A 25094-nucleotide genomic window follows, 5' to 3' on the forward strand; every position below is an offset into this window, starting at 1 on the left:
GTAATTCATTAAGTACCTATTAATACAAAAAATTAGCGACAAATATGTACAGTTGTTATAATATTATACATGTTAATTGTTTGTTATTATTCCTTATATATGTCCTTATATATGTATTATATATGTTTAATATGTCAGATACATAATGTATACTATAAAAATACATACTGTATAAATACTATAATATATATATTATATTATATTATTATATTATTATAAACTATATTTATTTATGTTATAGTTGCTTGTAGGTACGACAAAAAAATTGTAAAACTCTATAGACTGATGTTTAAATTACGTGTTATTTCAATTTTTTTTTCAATAAGTATGCTTATATTGATAGTGTAAGATATTTGTTAGAATCAAATTTAATCGAATACTAATTTTAGTTGATTTATTAATTGTTATTTATGGTTTTACGACAATTGTGACGAAACACTGGTCGTCTGTATTGGTTCCGTAGATAATTAGTTATTCTGTCGTTTGAATAAAACCACTAAAATGTATAAGTTTAAGGTAGAAAACTCCTGCTTTGAGAAAAAACACTGCCATGCTACCGCTATGTAGATGTAGTTTTAGCTCACTTAATAAACCACGACCGTAGTGTTGGATTCCCATATTGATATTGTTAGCAGTAAATTGCCTCGTTGACACTTCAATAGGAATATATCACTGTTAAAATTGTACTTGGCGAATAGGTGCACTTTAATTTTAATAATACAATAAAATCGGATTTTATTGTATCCCCATGTCATATCTTGATTATAAATTTATAACACATAAGTGGACATTGACATTTTTTTAAATTTTTTAGAACAATTCCAATACATTTTACATAATATTATGCACTTCAAATTGCCGACTAATGTAAAAAACAGCGTTGCTGATAATAAATTCTACAATTTTTATTTTTATCATATTATTCAAAATGATTAAAAATAAGTTATCTCACTAGGCGACAGTGTTGTTGTCTAAATTAAAAAGTTATTTCAATATAAATATTGAATTTTATTAACTCCTAAAATATCAACCAATTTAATATCCAAGAAGATAATAATTCCAAAGTGCAAATTCTACAAAAGGTTACATTGGGTATGGTCGAATTGCACTTATTTTAGTCGAGTTGCACTTTAGTTGAAAAAAAGTAATGGTCGAACTGCACTTGTGTAAAAAAAATAGGTAGTGGTTGAACTGCACTTGGCCCAAAAAAAGTATTTTCACAAAAATATCATGTATTTGATGGGGTTAAACGCTTAGAAAACATTCATTTCCTTTCCCGCACTTACAGGCTTAGAACTGACAATGATTTTAATCATTGAAATGGTTAAAAAGGATAGTTTTATACATACATCATGTTAATATAAATTTATAAATAGATTTTTTAAATTTAAATTTTTTTTATTTTAATCGTCAAGTATAGTTATTGTCATTATTACATTTTTTTTTCATTTCGATCATTTTTTTGTAGTTATAAACTAATAACAAACATAAATTAAAATTTTTAGCTTAGTAATTCGTTTTGAGCATAAAAGTTAATATACTCGTATTTTTCAATACCATTTATTTTTTTTGGTAACGCGTGTAGTTGAAGATTTTGTATCAGCATCTGCATCAGAATATAAGTATCTATTTTTAATTGCGTTAAAATATAATTTTCCAGTTTATTTTTTAGATTTGTAATCAAATGCAAATTTTGTATTTTACAATATCATGATTGCGATTAATGGAATTTTAATCTTATTATTCTACATAAAGGAAAAATGTTATAGATTGCGTTCTAACCACGAGAATGATTAAAATCATTGTCAGTCCTAACTCCTAAGCCTGTAAGTGGTAAAGGAAATGAGTGTTTTCTAAATGTTTAAAATTCCAATTAGAGGTAGGTGTAATTAGGTTTATAGATAATTATATTATTATAAATACATTATTCGGAATTTTAATTATCGAAAATAGTATGCTATAAAACAAATTTCCTAAAACTTATACAGCGATCTGTTTCAGAATAATATAAAAAATAGCATAAAACATATCATGAACTCATAATTTATATCTAAAAAATGTAAAATAATATTATTATAAGTATCTATATCCTAAAATACATAATTTTTTATTTTCATGTATTCATACGTTTATAGTTACCTAACTTAAACACATCATACTATTTATATTGATAGAGGCTAGCGTTATAGGTTAAAGGTGTTCCCCTTTCTCATAAATATGATCCAAGAAACAGTTTTCTATACTAATAAAGTATAACATTTGTAAGTATGTGAGTGTGTGTATCCGATTCATAAGAAGTCTGTTGCATACGTGGTTCTGATATTTAGTATATGGTTATTGGTTAATGTTATGTATTATTTGCAATAACCTAGTTATACAATATTATAATAACATGATAATAAGCGATATGATAATCCTAATCGAGTAGGTATACCTTTGAAAAAAAAAAACTGTGTCTATAGATAGCCGGGTGTCCGTGTAGAATTTATTTATCAAATCGCATGCGCACGGTTTCAATTCTCTTAAATGAGTAGTTTGGTACAAATTTATTTAAGTAAGTTGTGGCGCAGTGGTCAAGAACCCTAATAACTATGGAATCTGCAGGTTCAATTTTTTGCATTATTTTCGCACTATTTTTTTAAAAAATAATTTTCATTTTTATGGAGATTATGATTCTAACTATTTCTAACCCAGTGATCAACTTGAGTTGATGTTGCATAGCAAGTCGAGGGATATTTTCATTTTGTTTGTCTGAGCGCAACGAAACGAGCAAGTGACCAACGTTAGCATTACTGTAAAAAAAAATCGGGTTTCGAATGAAACACGGATGGATCTGTGTACGCTTTATCTACACGGGTACTCGGGTATCTAGACACAGCGTTGAAAAAATGTAAACTAGCTATACAATGTCAAGTCTTTAGACCACGTAAACCAGGCGTGCGCAACTTTTTTATCTTGTTGGCTACACAGGGGTGAATTTAGCTGATATGTGGTGGCCCGAAGGCTGAATGCATTGTGGGGTCCCCTTATATATAAATAAGAATAGGTATATTATTAAAATAATATCATACAATCGTGAGGATCCCAGGGCTACAGTCCATTCAGCCCTCCCTTAAATCTGGCCACATTCAAATTTATATTTATACTGCGGACCGTACATACTTCATAATTTTTTTATGTTCATTTCGATAAAATGTACATTATATATAATATAAGCTTATCAAAATAATATATATTTTTTATTTTATACCAACACGAATTTCTTATTTTTATAAAACGGTTACGAGTCGGTTGGAATACTACTGCGGGCCGGATTCGATTCGTGGGCCATGAGTTTGGTACGCCTGACGTAGACAATAGACGAGTTAGCGCTTTCAGTAAAACGCTATCATAATTTTTGTTATGCTTTGATCAGTCAGTGAATTAGAAGACTTATTTGAAATACATAGATAATATTATAATATAAATATAGTTTTGACCAAAGTACATTTGTACGTGCCGTTCTTTAAATTAATTATCGTGATGAAAAAGTACTGTATATCACTCATTACTTATCGACGTTGAGTTTATACCCATTTGTGTACTATAATGGTCTATGGACTATGACGATTAAACCAAAAACTACGATCAGATAACAATACGACCAAAATCATACAAATAATTCGTACTACTCATAGATTTCGTAGGTTTAATCGACGTTAACGGTTAATTCTAAGATAAACTGATGCAATTATTATGTTTAAAAATATATAAATTAGCTACGGGATAAAAAAAATAAAACAAAAGTTATGATGAAATATTAAAATATGTGCTAGGGATGGAGAACCTTTTTTTTGTATACTAACATTTTTATATACCTACGTTTATAAGTAAACTGAGCCAAATTGGCCCTGCCGTCTTCAAATGATGAATTACTATACATTTTTCACACCATTTGTATTTATATATAGAATATAGATATAATGCTTTGATAATTACTACTTAGAAACTAATAGAATTAGGGTGTATGGGGTTAACGAGTGAAATGTACGTACATTTTATTGCATTTTTTTGTTGGATAGTTAGACACATAGACCACATAATATGCGAATATTAATTTAAAGTTTAACGTTTTGAACTTTTTTTTTGAGTACTACATTTTTTTTTTTTTAAATAAAATTATAGTTTTTTAATATACAGCTAAAATTATTTATCATTTTGAGTTTAGGGTGACGCAGTATTTAATTTTATAGAGGATAAAGGTGACATGAAACAAAAAAGGTTGAGAACCACTATAATGACCACATTATTAAATTAAATTTAACATTTTACATAGGTCAACAATTATCTATTAAGGTTAAAGTCGAAAAACAAAATTAGTTGGAGTGGGGAGTAGGTGCTTGAATCGACGGCGGTGGCGGATGAGTGAGTAGGGATTAAGGATTAGAATCGCTTATTTCATACTACTGACAAGCCTAGTTAACCTTTCGCAAGCAACGAGTATAGACGTAAAATAGACGTAGATATTAAATATGTCTTCACCGTTGTCAGCGTCGTCGTTGCCATTGCCGCTTCCATCTCCGTTGCCATTTCCGTTGCCGTTGCCATTGCCGTCGCCGCCGCCGCCGCCGTCTTCGTCACCGGAAATCGTCGATATCGAGTAATATAACATAATATGATAATATAATAATATAATATAATATGATGATAAAAGAGCTATCTATAATCGATGTAAATACATGGGTGGTTCAACCCTGGATATTCAAACATTCGTCAGATTCTCCGAAAACAAAACAGTAAAACCCGTTCGATCAACAAGTGGCTGCAGCAAAACTATAACCATATTCTTCTCGACTATATGATGACGTAATATATGAAGAGTTGGGTAGGATTTTGAACTCGTTAAAATTTGATCATGCCAAAGGAGAGCAAAAACAAGGGATAATCTTTGAATTTATACTTCACGTAAACGTTGTAAATACCTACCAAGCGGCTCGGTTGCCTGCAATTGGGTCAATTGATCCAGCTGTGAAGATCGTAATACATCATCATCATCAACATCATGCTGTATTTTTCATTGAGATTTAAATCCTAACCAATACACTCTACAGTCTCTATACAAAGTTTTCGCATTGAAAAAGTGGTGTTTCGAAAACTTATAATATCGATATATTATACCGAAAATAACGTGGAAAAAACGAATATCTAATAGTAATTATACATAGGTAAATTTTTTGTTATTATTATTATTTTTATTTCTGTAGTAGAATGCTATTATTATTAATGAATTTGTTGGACTTAAATTTTATTTGTGGCAAAAACAATGATGTTATTTTTTTTTTCTTGATAGCGTAATTTATCGAATTTGAACATTACTACTTGAACTTACCATTATTTAAAACAATGTAATATTTCAATTTTAAATTAACATATCATCATATTATTATCATATTATTATTATTGTTAGTAGTAGACAGTAGTAGTAGAATATAATGTATTATAATATCGATTTTCAAATCGAATTATTCTAGCATAACCTTTACATCATTACATGTAATTATTTACAAATATATATATATAAATTTAATTTTTAATAAAAACTTATACTCAATATTATAATCTGTGTTTTTTCCATACAATTGTTTTACCATGCAGTGGCACAGCGGTGTACAAGTCGTTTGACCTATTAATACATTTATTATATAGATAAATAGTACCTATTTTGTACTCTTTAAATAGATTTGACTAATGATGAGTTGTAGCTGAGTTGAGCCTGAGTACCTATATTAACGCATAGGTATTCAACAATTTTTAACAATTTATGGTAAATGTTCAACATGTATTTAATAAAATGTTGAATGATAATTACAAAATATGTTTTGAGCATAGTAATACTATTTGTGTAGCTATCTGTCATAAAAAATGTTGCATATTAAAGTGATTTACGAATACATTTTAATAAAAGCATTTTAAAACGATCAAAAGAAATGTGACTACCCAAGTTGCTGTATTGAAAATATTCAAGTGCGCTCTCATAAAATCTGTTGACGTGGAACGTTCATTTTTTGCATACAGGCAAGTCTATTCTATCCGACAATAGAAATGTTTTCCCGTTCGAAAACATCTATGCAATTACAAAGATAGAAATTTTATTAATCAGAACAATTTTTAAATAAATTTTATCTATAATATTATAATAATATGTAGGTATTTAAATATTTATTTTAAAATACCTATTCAAAAATCAATTTTTAAGAGATTTTATTTATAAATTTATAATAGGTACTATTAAAATATCCAATACTAATAACAATTTTTTTCATATCTAATGAGATAATAATTTATTATTGTTTATCCAATTGTAAAAATTAAATTTCAAAAAGTCATAAAAAGTTAATTTGACTACAATAATTTTATTTTAACATAGGTTTCAAAACTTTTAAAACATCTTGTATTACATTTTCAAAACTTATATATAAACAGATGAAAATATTTGAATTCCTAACTACAACATACCTAATTTGTAACTTAAAATGTAATGAATTTAACATAGTATATTGTAAGGCATAATAAGGTTGAAAATACATTTTTATGTTGTTGCTAATGTTATAACGAGAATATTATGGATGAGGAGGTTGGCGAAATGGCTAGAAAATTATATTTTTTAAATATCAAAAACCATCAATGTCATAATTTTGCGGAAATTATGTATTTTAGTGAAGTGATTTTCAAATTTTAAATATTACATGTTAAATTATTTTACCAATTATAATATGTATTATTTTAAAGATTATTTTTCGGAAGTCGATTACCTACTTTATCGATACTTTCTTACACCGAAAATAGACCTAGTTCCCATGTACTTGTAAGTCGTATGATTTAGTATTATGTATATTGTATAACACACTATTTAGTATTTATATGCGTTATAAATATAACATTATATAATAGGTACCTAGCGGGTCTTGGTTTCTTTTAATTCAATTCCAATAATTCCACCAATAATTATTTTACAAATCGTCGGCTTTCTGCTCATGTTACTGGTATATTGTATTCATATATAAAGTACAATATCAGTTTGAAAATGTACCTAATATCTAGCGTAGTTATTATATTATTTAAATATACAGGCATATTTTGGTAACTGGTAAGTACTTATATAGTATACTAAATAGTAAATACTTATAATATGTGAAATGTATGCACAGTTTTGTGAGATGGTCCAATTGGATTTTAATCATTTACCTATTTGACTTTAATATTTTTCATATTTCAAAGTAAGCTGCAATAATAATACATTTTTTGGTCAAAATATATTTATTTTTGCAACGTTTATTAGTAGTTATATAAATTGTTATATAATTATATTTTTAGTATGGTATTTATATAAAGAATTAAATTTTTTTATAGCTAAGAAATAAGAGAAGAGTTATAAATGTGACCTGTGAGAAAGGGGTAGAAGGAATTTAATGCACTGTCGCGAAAATCTTTAGAATAGACCATGGATTCTCTAAGCTCTTATTTTAAATACTTAAAAAAATATTGTAATTTGTAACTATACATTTTCGATATTTTTAATTGGGAAATAAACTGCAACTTATTAAGAACCTTGTATTAAATTACCAAAAACGATTGAAAATTCAATTATCTATTTATAGTTAAAAAGAGTCAAAATATTTTTTAAATTATATTATGTGTAGAAATAGATCATTTAACTATTTAGTGAAAATTTAAAGTTTCTACGGTTGAAAATTCTCGAATTATACCAAAAATACAAAATCGATTTTGGTAACAACTGGATTTACATAAAAAGTTGGTACCTAGGTACTAGGAAAAGAAAAATAGTCATAATTTTTAAAACTTTTATCTTTCCTAAGTTACAAATTATTTTCAATTTTCTATTCAAAACCATCTTTAAAGTTGTAAATCAAACTATTTTTTAAACTAGATTCTTAGTATGAGAAAAATACTAAATTACTAACTAAATAAGTTTAGATAGAAATATTAATTTAGATTGGCCAGGCGTCTCGTAGCTCGTAGGTACCTAATACCTCTACCAAGGGCGGCCAAACGGTCGATCGAGGACAATTTCAAAGTCGATCATGTTGGAATTTATTTTTTGGGACACTCGCACGAAAATTAATCGAGGTTGTAGAGAACAAATTTTCGATAAGTTTTATCTGAATAATTTTTTATGGAAGTCGATCCTCAAATGTGAAGTATATTTTTAGACCAAAAAAAGTTTGGCCACCCCTGACCTATACTATACTATTTCATAAGTCTGTCCCGTTTTCCAGACCGGCATTTATTAGTTTCGGTCAAAGTAATAAAAAGGACGAAATCCAATAATGTAACATACGAATTGTGAACAAATTTCCAAATATTATTTTTTTTACAACTATTGCGGACGTTGGGCAATTATTATTGTTTGATATCGATGATTATTGGACTGATTATATTTTATCAGCATTAAGATTGTGCTAGTGCTTTTCAGCTTTTGAGACGGCCTAACTCTAAGCCCCTTAGTAACTCAAAGTTGTGAGTTTTTATTTTTATTTCTAATTAGTTGTTATGTATAATAATTATTTTAAATAATATTTATAACTTATAAGAGATTTGTAACTTTTGGTTGATAGAAGTGTACAAGTATGTCATGATACCAATATATCATAATATGATATAGGTATTGATATCAAACATTAGGTATAATATAATGCTAGTAGGTATATATAAATAATATTAAATATTATATTCTCATAATCTCATGGTTATACTAGGTATTTAACGAAAATAATCTCGTAAAGATGTGAACCTCCATTTACAAATAAACTATATAATATTTACATTGCCATATTATTTTAATCAAATAGTCTTATTAAATATTAAATTGTAGGTAGCATTAGAAATATCATTTATGAATGTGTAAATAACAAAGGTACAAAGTATCAAGATAAAATGTAAATCATATCAATGTAATAATAACAATAAAATAATATTGAATTGTATTAATTGTTTTAGAGTATATTATATTGATACGATTTATAAATTGTATTTTATCTTGATACTTTGTACCTTTGTTATTTACACATTCAGAGATGATATTTCTAATGCTATCTACAATTTAATATTTAATAAGACTATTAATTGATTAACATATGGCAATGTAAATATATAGTTTAATTGTAAATGGAGGTTCACATCCTTACGAGATTATTTTAATGTTACTAGTATAATCATGAGAATATAATAATATATATTATTATTTGTATACTTACTAGCATTATATTATAATATATTGAATGATGTATTGGTATCATGATAATCAGGTACCTACCTATATCTTAACAATATAATTATATTATAAATATAATTTTAAGGATGTAGGTAGATATTTAAATTATACAATTTTTCTTATTAAAAAATATTATATTTTTATATTATTAACATAGTTATACACTTGTACCAATATTAGTTATTAAATATTACTTCTTGATTTAATAGTTATATATATAGTGTTTATTTGTATATATTGCCTAAAATCAATTCCCACTAGGTACTTAAAATAATATGATATAAATTAGTTATTATTATAAAAATAATTAAAACAATGTTTTTTGATGAAGATTATTTTCTATAAGTATCAAAGGCAGAAAATTGTTGTACTAGGATGGTAGATATTGGGTGTAAATTGAATGATAAAATTATAGAATATCAGATTATATTTGAGCTAAAAATGTTTCAAATATCTTTTATTCTTCTGAGATCTGTCCTCAAAATTTGTTTGAAACAATAATTAAATATATGAAACATTTGGAATGTGGTTCAAAAAAGTGTACTAGTGGTTTTATTTATTTAAATCATAGTGAAGTAAATTAAAAGAAAATTTCTCAAAACATATTTTACATTATTTATATATTTTGAAGATTTTGAAATTAATTATGGTCTAGGGTTTCTATCATTGGCGTAAACTGGGGAGGGGGCGAGAGGGGACAACTGTCCCTTTGATATTTTGCAAAATGTATTTATTGGGTTTATTTAGTCTCTAAGTATCTTTAAGTATAAGGTATATTGACATAAAATAAAGTTTGCCCCCCCCCCCCCCCATAAAAATTTCCCAAGTTAAGCCTATGGTTTTTATGTTACTATAAATATTAATAATAAAAAATAAAAATTTGAAATAATTATAGACTTATTTTAAATTAGCTTTTTCATCACAATTCAATGGGTTTTCTTCGTTAATTTAATTTTTATTTAGTCCATTAATTTAAATTAAAACTGTAATTGGTCATGATTCATTTTCTTCAAACATTTTAAGATATAAATGTAATGATATGTTTAGTATCTAATTAAAATAAAGAAAAAATGTTTAATCACTTTAAGTTATTGTACTCAAGACTGTAAATGCAAAAAAAAAATTATGTTGGCTATCGCCTTCTGGAGTATTATTCTTTAATTTTCAACAAGTAGGTAATTATAATTCAATTTCGGCATCTTACAAAACATTTTTTTCGTTGTATCTATGACATTTTTACTAATTAGTAATTACTATCTGGTATTTAATGTATTGATTGTAGTATTTAATTGCATTGATAAATGTATTTTATTTTATTTGTTTTATTTTAATTCTAAATGTCATATAATTAAAAGTATATTAAAATGTATTTAATTTGTATTTGTACTTCAGAGTCTAAATGTCAACTAATAAATATGTATAATTAAATATAATTTATAATGATATATATATGTTACGGGCAAAAGTCGATATCGGGCAAACCTCAGAAATATCCGGGCAAAACGCGAACTGCCCACAATCCTTGGGTAAAATGTCATATTTCGGCTTTTGACCGGGCAAACCTAATTATGACTAACCTCATTTTGCAAACCCGTATACTGATTTTTATCGTAAGGGCAAAACCGTAGTATCTTAAATGCATTCGCTAATATTAAATATAAATAATCATAAAATAAATATAATTATATAAATATAATTAAATACACTTTTAAAAAATAACATATTATAATATTAGGTACTCAAATTTAAATTGTAAATATTTATAGGTAATTATTATTAATTATTAATTATATGTGATAGTACGAATATAAAAAATTATTAAAAAGGTTATATTATAATTATTATACATTTTTGTTAATTTTTATTTATTACTTATTGAATATATATATATATATTTTAAATATAGGTAACTCACAACTCAATATAGATAAGGTTTTCACACAACTACGTAGATACTTATAATAATTTTCCAAGGTAAAATCAATGGAATTTTTATTTTTATTTAAAGGGATTGGTGACGGTGATTACCTGTCTTTATCTAACACATGCGCAACATAAGAATTCAGACGTGTTTTTTTGTCCGACGTACCGATTGATACAGTAAAGCGATAAGAATTCTAAAATCAAAATTTGAAATTCGCTAATAGTCTACTTAAGAACGATCAGTCCACATTTTTGATATAATCTTCCAAAATCCCAAACGAATAGTAAAAAAAAATTGTCAAATTTCAATTGTTTAAAAAGTTAAATTTAATATCAAAAATGTTTACTGGCTGTTCTCTAGTAGACATGACGACAAATTCAAATCTGTTTTCAGAATTCCTATCGCTTTACTGTATCGATCGGTACGTTGGACAAAAAACACGTCTGAATTCTTATGTTGCGCGGTGTTAGACAAAGACAGGAAATCACCGTCACTAATCCCCTTAATAAGAACACATAGTACTCACTACTTATGGGTACTCGTACTATCATCTACGTCTGTATACCTAATTAGTAATTAGTAATTACCTATATGGCTATATATATTTATGATTTAAGTCTTTAAACAATAGTACTGATGGACACGAAATAAAACATATTTCATACACCTACGTGTTTTACATATTAACAAATAATACATAGTTTTCATTTTATATAAAATAGCAATAAATAATTAGTAGAAAATATAGGTAGTTGGTTAAATTTTTAAAATATACAAAATGTTTCATTTTTATTATTTTCCTGACTAAATGTCTGGCAGATAGTGAAATTGCATAAAAAATTAAATTCTTTGACTATATCCCTAGGTATTTAGTAAAATGACTGATTTGATTACATATATGCCTACGACGTAAATACTGTATTATTACAATATATTGAGTATGTATAGCTTGGATTATCTGGGATTATTATTATTTTTTAACTCGTTTATAGTTTATCGAATACATTGTAATAATGCTTCAGCTTTTATAATATGGTCTGTGATATCTATACACGTCGATTCTAAATTTTCGCTTATTCTTCTTGTATTTTAATAAATTTATGATTTTTTTTTGACTAAATGTTTAATTTTATCCAATTTATTCAAATATCATTTGATTGAATGACAACAGTTCAAGATTTGAAATGAGTTTTTTTTGTTTCACCAGCCGGCAGTCTGGGAACTACCAAACACGCTCATGGTTTTTAGTTCAACTGTAGTTATTTTATAATGTCATGCATAATTATCCAACTATTAAAAAAAAGTGTGAAATAAGTATGTAAAAAAAGCGGGTAAGTGGGTACCGTTCTGCTGTACATTAGGGGGTGGGGTGGACCTCGGACTAGGGTAGGTTAAATTTGAATGCCATGATAGGTATCATTGTATACGAAAAACGATTCTGAACGAAGATGATTTGTCAGCCTATAGGATATAATTTCCAGTTGTTGGTGAAAAAGGTGGTTTACGTTTTAATGCCCTGAATACACCAAAATTTAAGTTCTTTTATAATTATTGTAAGCTAAACTTATGAAAAATCTTGTATTAAATTTTCAACTCTTAGCTACCTATACAAACATTTTTATGAATTATACCTACAAAATAATTTGCAAATATTCATAATTTTGACGAATTTTCGTCAAAATTTGAACTTTAAATGCTAATAAAAAAAATTGTGCTTATGTATTCTTATAATTTTTAAATCACTTTAAGAATAACATATGAGGAACTTTGTATACAATTTTCAAGTATTTTGATGGGGACAAAAAAAATTTATCGATACTTCAAAAAAAAATTCTTAGGAAAATTGAAAATTTCATTTGTCTATAAATAGCTCAAAAAAAGTCAAAACATTTTGAAAATCAAATCACGTAAAGAAAATGACAATCTAAATAATTGGTAAAATTTTTAAGTATTTACGACTTATACTATTTGAATAACAACAAATATCAAAAATCGTTTGAGGCTAAACCGTTATTTAACGCGGTTTTGTAAAAATTTAAATTTCAGACACTCATAAAAATTTTTTGTCTGAATCCGGTAGTTTTTTTTACAGATATTTGAAGAAAAATTTATGGAGAATCTTGTACCAAATTTTCAAAACTTAGTTATAAAAGAAAAAATTTTTACGATTTTCCAACCACAAAATTACTTATTTATAAATGTTCGCAATTTTGACATATTTCGTATAAACTCGAACTTTAAGCACTCATAAAAAAAAATTGTGACTAACGATTTTGGATTTTTTTTTATCACTTTAAGAACAACTTATAAGAAACCTTGTATTAAATTTTCAAGATTTTCTGGTCAGCCAAAAATTTTTTATCGTTATTTAAAAAAAAAATACTTAGAAAAATTGAAAATTTCAATTGTCTATAAATAGTTCAAAAAAAGTCAAAATTCTTTGAAAATTTAACTATATATAGACTGACATTAACATTTGGTGAAAATTTCAAGTATTTTCAGTGATTAGTTTTTGAATTACAACCATAAAAAAAAAATCGATTTGGTCGAAAACTGATTTTGCGTAAAAATTGCCGTTTTTCCGTCATTTTTTTTTTGTTTTTCTCGATTTTTTTGAAAACTGTTGGAAAATGTTAACTTTTTACCTTCACTTTTACATTGAAAACCACCCCCATAGTTTGAAATTGGAGCATTATTTCGACTAGTTATGCTGTACACAGACACAAAAAAAAAAAACAAAAAAAACACACATCATTGTAAAATCAATACATTCATCACTTCGTTCAGAATCTAAAATATAATAAAATATGTCTAACTCATAGCATTTTACGAGTATTTGTTCCCCCTTCATACAAATAATTTTTTCATACCTACTCTTTTTATTTGTAATAATATGAACGAAATTATCAATGTTTAATTTAATTTTTCTACTAATGATTTTACTTGTTCCAATGTTAGTAGAAATGGATTATTATTATTAGACATTAGTATTACACTAGATACTAGTTACTAGTAGGTAGTAAAATGAATGACATTAATAGTAATTACACTAAATGAAACTTGGTTATATAGACTCACATATCGTCTTCGCTCAAAATCGTTTTTCGTATTATATGATAAATCATTGAATTCAAATTTAACAAACCCATTACAGTAGGTAATCCACTCTACACTTAATTTACAATAAAGCGTTACTACAATTTAAAATTATTTAAGATGTATTTTAATGATATTATACATAAAAACGAAGAATAATTATTTTAGTTATTTTATTTATATTTGAAAATATGATCCGTGAAAAATTTAAATAGTTACGTATAGCATAATTATATTTTTCTATAAGTAATGTTATTTAAAAATATTTAGATAAATTTCAAACTATTGCTTAATTATACCACAGACATATTCACTCCATTCAACAGTAAGTTTATATTTACTTAAAACTTAGTAACAATAATAGGTTATAAGTATATGATATTAAATATATATAGTATATATCCGGGGCGGAGGGTGGCCTGTGGGCGGAATGCATTTTGGCGGCCGGCCCCTTATACATAAACAAAAAAATGTATGATACCGTGTATGATCTCGAAAGCTCTGTGGTTTTTGACAACATGTCCAATGATTTATTTTCCCTTGAAATTCTCTTTACCATTTATGCATATAGGATTTCGCACAAAACTCTATTATAATAGCACCTTTTGTCTCGTAAAAAAATCCTGGAATCTTTTTCGTTCAACAATGTAACATGGGTGGTTTTTTGATAAATCTGAAATGTCCATTATGCCGAACAAGTTAGAATTGTACACCAAACCATTTTAGAAATCATCGGTCTGCATATAGTAAACCAGTGAATCTAAAATAATAATAAAATATATATAATTTTAATAGTTTAATAATTTATAGCCGTATCTGTGTACACGAGCTCATATGGAAACCTTTTTGAATTAACTTATTAAAATAATATTGATATTAAATATATTTTTTTATTAATTAGGTTGAGGAGGTTCGAATGGTAACTTTTAAAATTCAAATGGTAAGTTATAATTTTGAAAATATGATTCGTTAATGAATGTTGGTCGTTTACATAAATATGTTAATAATTGAAGGAGCTATATCGACATCTAATTATTGGTATTAATTTATAAAATGTCTAGAGTGGATACTACTAGAGTAATTCCGTTATTCAACCTCAATAATCTGGGTATCGAATTATAATTAATAATATCAATAAAACAAATTAATATTATTAATATTTTATTTATTTATCATTCATAATTTTAATTAACTTATTATCAATATATTACAGTATATAGTAATAAGTACAAAATTTAAATCGGTATTATTGTTTGATATTATAACTAATTGCAGATAATTTTTATTTGTGATGTCGTAGTTGTATTTCTTAGTCTGAGAGTTGATGAGTTTGGAATTTTAGATAATAATAAGTATAATCATTGTACAAACATAGACTATTTATAATAAATAGTATAATCTAAGAGTTGACTTTAAACCGTGACGATAGTGATTAGTGACTAAGTGTCAATAAAAAAAATTTTTGGTATCCAAAAAAACTTGAAAATTTAATACAAGGTTCCTTATGAGTCGTAGTTAAAAAACATCGTTAATCACAACTTTTTTTTTATAAGCGTTTATTGTTCAAATTTTTATGAAATATGTCAAAATCACGAATAATTGCAAGTAAATTTGTTGTTGAAAAATCATAAAATTGTTTGTATTTATATGTAAGGTTAAGAAATTCAACACTAAGTTTTTCATAAATTTTCCTTCAAGCTATAGAGAAAACTCGAAACATTATAGTATCAAAAATTTTAAATGCGTTTGAATTTTAAATGTTTACGAAATCACGTAACGATAACTATTTATCTTTTAACAAAATTAAATATTTGTTATAATTCAAAAAGTATAAATCATAGATACTTGAAAATTTAGTGCTTAGTAAGTAATTTAGACTAAAATTTTCTTTACATGATTTAATTTTCAAAATATTTTGCTTATTTTAATACTATTTATAAGCAAGCCTGGGCATAAACGAGTTAAAAAGTTAAAGTTAAGTTAATTTTAACTTTTTAACTTAACTTTTTTGAATTTAATTTTCATTAACTTAATTTTTAACTTAATTGATGTTTATTGATATTAACTTAATAAATAACGAGTTATTTTTAATAAAATCTAAGTTACGTTATTTTATAAATAATTAAATTATAAATAAACCTAACCTAACGCTAACATATAAAAAAATAACTTTTTTTTAACTTTTAACTTATTAAAAAATTAAAAAAATATATGTATAAACTTTTAACTTAACTGAGTTAACCAAAAATTTTATTAACTTTTAATTTTTCCTTATTGATGCATATTAACTTAACTTAACTAAGTTAAAAAAAATCATTAACTTGCCCAGCCTTGTTTATAAGCATTTGAAATTTCTTTTTTTGTTTATTTTTTTTTTTTTATAAATACTTTAAAATAATTTTTAAATGAAAATTTAATACAAAGTTCCTCGTAAGTTATTCTTATAGTGATTTAAAAATTATAAGACTACATAAGCACAATTTTTTTATTAGCATTTGAAGTTTAAATATTGACAAACATTCATCGATATCATGAATATTTGCAAATTATTTTGTAGGTATAATTCATAAAAAACTTTTGTATAAGTAGCTAAGAGTTGAAAATTTAATACACGATTTTCCATAAGTTTGGCTTACAATAATTATATATAAGAACTTAAATTTTGGTGTATTCAGGCCATTAAAATATAAAACGCATTTTTCACCAACCACTGGAAATTATATCCTAGGCTGTCAAAGCATCTTTGTTCAGAATCGTTTTTCGTATACAATGATACCTCTCATTGGATTCGAATTTAATACATAAATTATAGTGACCTACTACTTTATATTATTCTTCTATGAATCTCAATGCATTAACCGAGTTAATATTTCGTTGGAGGGTTCTAAGTGAATGAATCTTGGATATTGGATGCATTTAGATTAATAATCTGCAAAAAATTAAATGTACTTGTTGCTGCCCTTTTTAAAAAATAATTTTAATTTGTTAGTTACTTTTCTATGTTTTGTAGAAAAAAATTATATGTAAATTATATAAATTCACCTGGAACTTAACTGCAAAAACTGTTCAAAATCTCAAAAATCTCATAGGAAACAAAGAAAAGAGGCTAATAAATTTAAATTTTTATGTAAAATTAAAATTGGATTACTAAAATTGATTTTATATTTGCCAGCTTAATGGCATTATTTATGGTCGTAAATTTACTTAACTAAAAAAAAAAAAAAGCGTACGTATATTATAGATTACATATTGAACTACATATTAAATCACATTAATAATCATTTACAACTAACACATAGCTCACAAGTGTTAAAAACGAGATTCGAGATTGCCTAAATTGTGCCCCTTAAACAACAGCTACAAAAAGCGCCTTAATCTCCTCAAGGCTGCAAACGTATAGTTTTAAAGGATTAAATAGGCTATTCGCTCATTCGGCTCCAGCAGAAACTACTTTACGTTATTTGAGTAGTAAACAATCATAAATAATTATTAGTGTGTTTACCATCCAACGATTATACATCAGATACATATTATAGTAGTAGAGTATCAATATTTTATTAAAATATTGAAATCCAATTTATGAATGAAATAAAAATATATGCTTGACAAATATTTAGGTATTTCCATTTTTGTGATCTTAAAAATTAAAATATATTTTAATTTATAATGTTTTGAAGCAGGTTGTTAACAAATTGTCCACAAAAATATTAAGTGAAAAAGAAATTAAATTTTATGAATTTTTCAATGTTCAGTAGTGAATATTAAAAACTATATTTTCAACAAAAACATTCGAGAAAGTAGCTTTAGTGTATAATAGGTTTCAAGTGTAACTTATCATTGAGTAGGTCACTGTAACAGATGTGTAAAATATGAATTCAGTGAGATAGACGAAAGACGATTTTGAGCGGATGTAGTGTGTCGCCTATATTTCTAAGGATATTTTATAATTTATTATATTACTATTATCTTATTACCAGTGTCTTGAAGTTGAAGTATTTGAATAAAAGTGTTCAAATATATTTTTAAGCATTGAATACTTTTGGTTTTTTTTTTCTGAAAAATATTATACTGGAGCAACTATTACAAAAAAAAAAAAAATAATAATAACATAACGGTCAATAACTTTAAATATATAATATTTCTGAATTGGAATAAGCTATTATTTAATAAAATAATATATAAATATAAATTATTAATTACCATATACTAGTAAATATCTTACTTTAATTACAAACCTACAAAATAATAACCAAAAGTATTTAAAAACATTCTAAATATTTTTTAAGTAGTATTAATAGAAGATTTTAATGAACAAAACAAGTATTCTTTACTGGCTTACAGCACTGTGAATATTAGATACTAATATGGTTACCGGCAGGTTGACTTACGTTTTTTTCAAAAACAATTAAAAATCACCTATAGGTATCATACATATATAATTATAAGTCTGTAATGACGTACCATAGAATAGGTATAATTGATTTTTGGTACTTATCTGTAAGTATCTATAAGTATTACCTATCGACTTAATAGCGTAAATATTTTTGTAATGTCGTCGTCTATAGTAAACAATAATATAAGTAGTAACGAAAAGTTTTAACTATTTTAAGTACTACGATAATTACTTAATTATTACAAAAATATAATTAAAATATCGTTAAAGGATAAATTGTTATTTTCCATTTAAATACCCTAAATTTCCAAAAGAATAATTTAAAATACATAGAAAAAATTGTGTTTAAGTACCTATATATGGCTGTATCTAAACATTGATATCAGAACAATATACTATGAGGGACTTTGTACTAAATTTTCAAGGTTCATGACTTAAAAATAAAAATGTATTAACATAAATCGAAAAAACGGTCAAATAGATAGAGAAATATGCTCTGCTAACTGTACAGTATGTGCTCTTCATTAAGTAGGATGTAGATCACAATAATAGACTTGTTAAATCTAAATTCTATAATAAATATTTGGGTTCGGTATAATAGTACGAAAAGTAATTCTAGAAATAGTCTAACACCTTCAGTCTATATAACTAAGAATACTTTATACTATACATATTTTTATTTATATTATAATAATTTATTTTACTACTACTGATACAGTAGGTTAAATAAATTTATGTCGTAAACATCGATAATATATTATTTTTTATTAAAATAATAAACATAATATGTATTTATATAAACAAATATTATTATATTATTGTTATTATTATTATAATATTATTATAGTACTATATTATATTATTTTTATGTATACCTATATATTTATTTATTTTTTATTAACTTCTGAATCCACAAAACGTATTGTTGGTACAAATTATCAATAGGTTTAATATTTTTAAACTGTCGTTGTGTATAGTAAAATATAGGTAAATATATCAATATACTTACAAGAATCAAGTACAAATATTTTTGAAGTATGAGCAAAATAGCTAAAAATTTATTCTTCATTTAAATTGGTAACCGATTTCGTTAAAATTTTAACTTTAAAGTTCAAATGTATACATATATTTATATATAAAAAAAATTAATTGACAATATATATTTTAGATTTTTGGGTTTTCAATAACAGATACTTACAAGTTACGACACCTTGTGTTAAAATAAGCCTTAGGTACGTACTTTGAATATACTAAAATATAATACCAAAATCCATAAAATTCCATAAAGATTTCACAAATATTTTTAAACTATAGGTAAAAAAATAATACCTAATTAAAATCGTTATCCTTCGTTTCCAATTTAAAATATAGATTTTTAGTTTAAAACTTCATACGCGTAAAAAAATTATTGTTGTGTTTTTAAATTGCTATAAGAACAACTCATGTGAGATCATTTTCAAACTTCTTAACTGAGTTAATAATAAAAAATAATAAAAAAAAAAAAAAAAATAAGAAATTTGAAAATTTCAAGTTAGGTAGGTATTTGAATGAATAAAGCTTAAATTTAGCTTAAACATTTTAAAAGTTCCATTAAGTCGAAAAATGATAATTTAAGTAACAATCAGATTTAATAGTTCTAGGAATTGATTGAGATCTAAAACTAAAATAAAGTCAACAATTTGTGTTGCGTAAAAGTTCTTGTTTTTGTAATTTTTTTAATGTATTTTCTATCATTTAGAATATTACCGGGCATTTCTAAAATATCAAATAGTTCAAGTTTTCTATCAGAAACCATCGTTAAAGTGTAAGTTTAAAATATTTTTACTTAAGAGTTCTGTTAGACACAAAAAACCACGCACATAATCATTGTAAACCGTACGCTTAGAATTTAAAATTTAAACAATAAGAAGCACAAGTTTTTATTTGTCAGATGAGGAGTTAGGTTAAAAGCCTAAGCTTCTAAATAATGTTGATGATAATTGCTGTCTTGCAACTTCGCGGAGGCCTTAATATAAGTATTAGGTAGGTACTAGGTATTCTTATATTTTTGTAATTATAATTAAATCAGCGTGTTACATTATTCAGGTTATGTACTGCAAGCGTTATGTATGATAAATTTTACCTACTTGTATGTTTTCCGGACATTATATCATAAATACCATTAATGCAGTATGCGTAGATTGTAAATTTCCAAATTGTCCATCCTCGGAATTTCCTTCACTGTCTAATTATCGTTAATTTAATCGTTCCACACATCACGACACGTAGGTACGCGTCCGCTGTAGCTCGACGCTTGTTGATAATAATATTATAATGTTATCGAATTCATCCCGAACAATTGTATGAGAAAAAACAATGCTCCGAGAATATATAATAATATGTGGAATACTCTCAATAGGCATGTTTAAATGTGTGGCTACTATTGTGTTGTGCGTTTTTATTGTCCTATATAATATCATAATTTATTATATTATATAGCTGTAACTATAATAATATGCGACGTATGTACATATAACACGTGTCATATTGTTTTTGTCATCATTATTGTTATTATTGTTATTATTATTATTCGAAGACATTTTCGCGTAGTCTTCCTCATTATATTTATATCAGCCGAAATCCGGTTATCACTCGGAGTAATGCTACTGAAAACTAGAGCAGCCCGTCGCGTAGTAGGGAAATCTTTCATGGTCCACTGAAGCATGGTGGAAAGATGGGCTCCTATATTATATTAAACGATGTAAAAAATTCAGTCGCGTGCCAGTGTTTGGCGTGTGTTTGTATACGACTTCTGACACGCGCTGTTGTGGCTACCGAAAAACGAATTAGGCAGTTTTTTCCCGATTTCAAAACGCCCGATTATCGTTCGCAAACATACACGCACCTGTGAACTGAATACTTTTTATTATTACAATAAACACATCAGATATTCAATTTTGGAAAACGTACGATCTGTCGGTGATTCGCGGTTTCCAACAAATATCTACTGTTTGTCTGTTTGTAGATTACTCATATCGAATGGTAAAGTAACTGATAAATTCGATAGACGACCAAGACCATCATGCCGTATCAGGTAAACTGAAATACAATTTTATTTACTTACACAATTTTTCGATTACTTCTTGGGTACAAATGGGTAGTGGTATTAGTGTTTATATAGGGACCCATAAATATTTACGAGTATAATTAAACATATCATATACATAATATTATATGATATACATTTTGTTTTTCTAACGATTTATATAGTATTAGGTATTTTAATTTACTGTTGTGGAGATTGCATATGCTTTGTACGTAGATTATGTATAAAATATGCGTAATTAAGTATATATATATACCGGCGAAAACTCATTTTAACTCTACAGTAGGTAATACCTACCTACGCAATACTATTATATGTTCATGTGTAAATATTGTTGAAGATTATACTATGGAGTAATATTTATGTTAAATATAAAATATACATTTTGTTTAACTTTGTGTATAGGTATGCCGTACACGATATTTTTTAATAGGCACCTATACTTATTAACTTATTAGGTATTATTTATAATATTACTATAATTGTGTAAGTACCTACTATGTTGACATGAACGAACGAAATTGTAACGACACTATTTAAATGTTTGAGCTATTAAGCGAATAATTATAATATAAACAATATGATATATAACAGATAGGTACATCTATATTAAAACTTAAAAGCTATAAATAAAAATTTAAAACATTTTATAATAGAGCTCGTTTGGGAAGTGATATTTATGTATAAATAAATATATATAATTTATATATTAATCAGCCACTTAGCGTATATGAACCTAACCGCGCTCATACCGATCAATGAAATCGTGCTCACATGATCTACAATTGTATTTAAACAGTAAACACGTTCAAAAATCCTTATTCCATGTAGAATGTACCAAAGACTATGTTCATTAATTACTACTAAGTACTAAAGAGAACTTTCGGTATCAGCCAATTAGCTATCAAAGTACATGTATATTTTGATATATTTTTATGTTTCTTAAACTCTATAAAAAACAAACTACTCACAGTTCATTATTCGGGATTGCATATTAAATTACTTAGGTATATCAATAGGATAAGAAGTATACATCATAATGTATTGTAGAGAAATTATTTTAATCGTTAATTTGGGCACATCGACTCAGAGGACATAATATGAAGAAAGACCATAAAGTATAGGATCATACTTACTATATTAAATACCTACCTAATAAAAATCTGTAAAACCTACGATGTTCCGAATAGCTTAATTTATCTCTGCTTGACGCCACTGCAACACTATATATTGAGTAATCAAAAGTGAATAAAATCATTTTTAATCATTTTATTTTGCAAAATTCAAAGTTATTGTACGTTTTTATAGTTATTATCAGGCACGTATACAAGGGGGGTTTGGGGGGTTCAACCCCCTCCCCCTCCCCCTCCCCCGAAAATTAATAGTTGTGTAGTTTATATTTATATCATCATTCATTTATAAATATTGATTATTGTAAATTTTTTTGTGTACGCGCCTGGTTGTTATCGTCTTTATTTTATGCTAGTAAGTAAAAAACAAATAACAATTGAACAGCATCCAATTTTATAATATAATCTATAGTTAAGAATGATTATACATTTTTCAAATTAAACTATTATTACATTTATGTATATACATTCTTTTTTAAAAATTTAAAAATATGTTGTTGCTGAACTTCAAAATCTACGTAAAACGTACTATATATTTTCCATAATAATAAGTCAACGTGGCAATTGCGTCGAAGTATCTCCCCGACCATTTAATCACCAACCCTTTAACAATATTTTTGTTATTTTGGTATAAAATAATTTTGACACAGCTAAAAAATTTCTTCTCCCATTTCCTTCTCCTTATCAGGTACTGCTTGTGATACCTATAAATCAATAAAAACGTGTATTATTCACAAATACAAAAACATGATTAATGACCGTTTCCTACGAAATATGTTATTTTTTATAATTTTGTTATTTTAGGGAATATATATGAGCCCTAATTATGATATTAGATACTTATTGAAATACTGATTCAAAGTCCATGATTGAAACTTGAAATTAAGAATACATAACTTATATTTAAATGGCCATATTTAGATATACTCGTACAACCAATAGTCACGTTTTTCAATAGTTTGGTACCTACGTAACTATTGTAAATTTGTAAATCGACTTATTTAATTTCAGAGGATTAAGAAGTGTAGTCGATAATTAAATATTATTATGATATGTAAAAACAAGTGTACTAATAATTAGTAATTACCATATTTGGTAGAATTTTAAAATGTTTGCTTAGAATCAAGACTTTTGGTGAATCTATAGTCTATACAATAACAAAGAAATATACATGAAATGTATTTCAGTAGATATTTGTAGTATATAATGTATTAATACATACAAAATATATATCTTCTTGTTATCTATAAATTTAGTTTTGTAAGTAGTAAGTAAAATTATCATAATAAATTGTATTTTGAAAAAATTTTATAGTATTTTTAAAGACCTCATTATTTTAACAAAATTTATAAATTCTTACAATATAGTGGTGACATAATAAAGTATAATAATGTATTCAAATATTCTGTACATCGTATACCCTATAATATATTATGTATTGTAGCCACAAATTTATTTATTTTTTCTTAAACACAAAATACACATATGCTATATCATCTTTAAGAAAAAAAAATACTGAAAAAAAATGTATTGAAAATCTAAAATGTTTTAGTATAAATAAAAATAATTATAAAATACGCAAGATAATAGTTAAAATATTTTAGTTTCATTTGATTAGACCTATAATTATTTTGACTACTTTTATAGAAGCATTTATGTTGTCAACTATACCTACCTATTAGATTTGATACAGTGATTATAATTTAAGATGGTTAGTTTTTTATGTGAGCTTTAAATTATTTGGAGAACAATGCAGCATAGGTATTATATATTATGAGTTATAATAAAATAAAGAAAGTTTCGTTTCGACTGGTGTCACAAATACAATTGTGTATGCGAAGTTAACAGTTTCCTTAACAGAACAATGAAAGAATGTTTTTCTTATTGTATAATAGTTGATTGAGATTTTATTTTCTGTTAAAGTAATTATAAAATTGCTAGATATTTTTTTTTTATCTATCTAAATCATTTCAAACATTTAGTTATTGTTATAGATACTTTAAATTCTAAATGACTATTTTAATATCTCTTAGAAACTAACTTCATAATCATTAATCACTCTATGGTTTTTATTGTATATACGGTTAAATTTAAGATATATGAAAAACATTTAATTCCATATCTATTCATTAGTGTGACGTACTCTATCTTATTGATATTTAACATAATATAGAGACGTCATTCTTGTTTCTAAT

General features: G+C 25.7%; 1 protein-coding gene across 2 annotated transcripts in view; it reads left to right on the top strand.

The window, feature by feature from the left end:
- The first annotated feature begins 21441 nt into the window (after positions 1-21441).
- The window catches only part of LOC114130574 (protein artichoke), a 33658-nt gene continuing 30005 nt past the window's right edge, over positions 21442-25094 (top strand). For both annotated transcript variants that reach the window (XM_027995565.2, XM_027995568.2), the window contains exon 1: positions 21442-21757. The gene's annotated coding sequence lies outside the window, so the exon portion shown is untranslated. The remainder of the gene's footprint in view (positions 21758-25094) is intronic.

Source organism: Aphis gossypii, chromosome X, assembly GCF_020184175.1.
Source record: "Aphis gossypii isolate Hap1 chromosome X, ASM2018417v2, whole genome shotgun sequence".
Classification (NCBI taxonomy): Eukaryota; Metazoa; Arthropoda; class Insecta; order Hemiptera; family Aphididae; genus Aphis; species Aphis gossypii.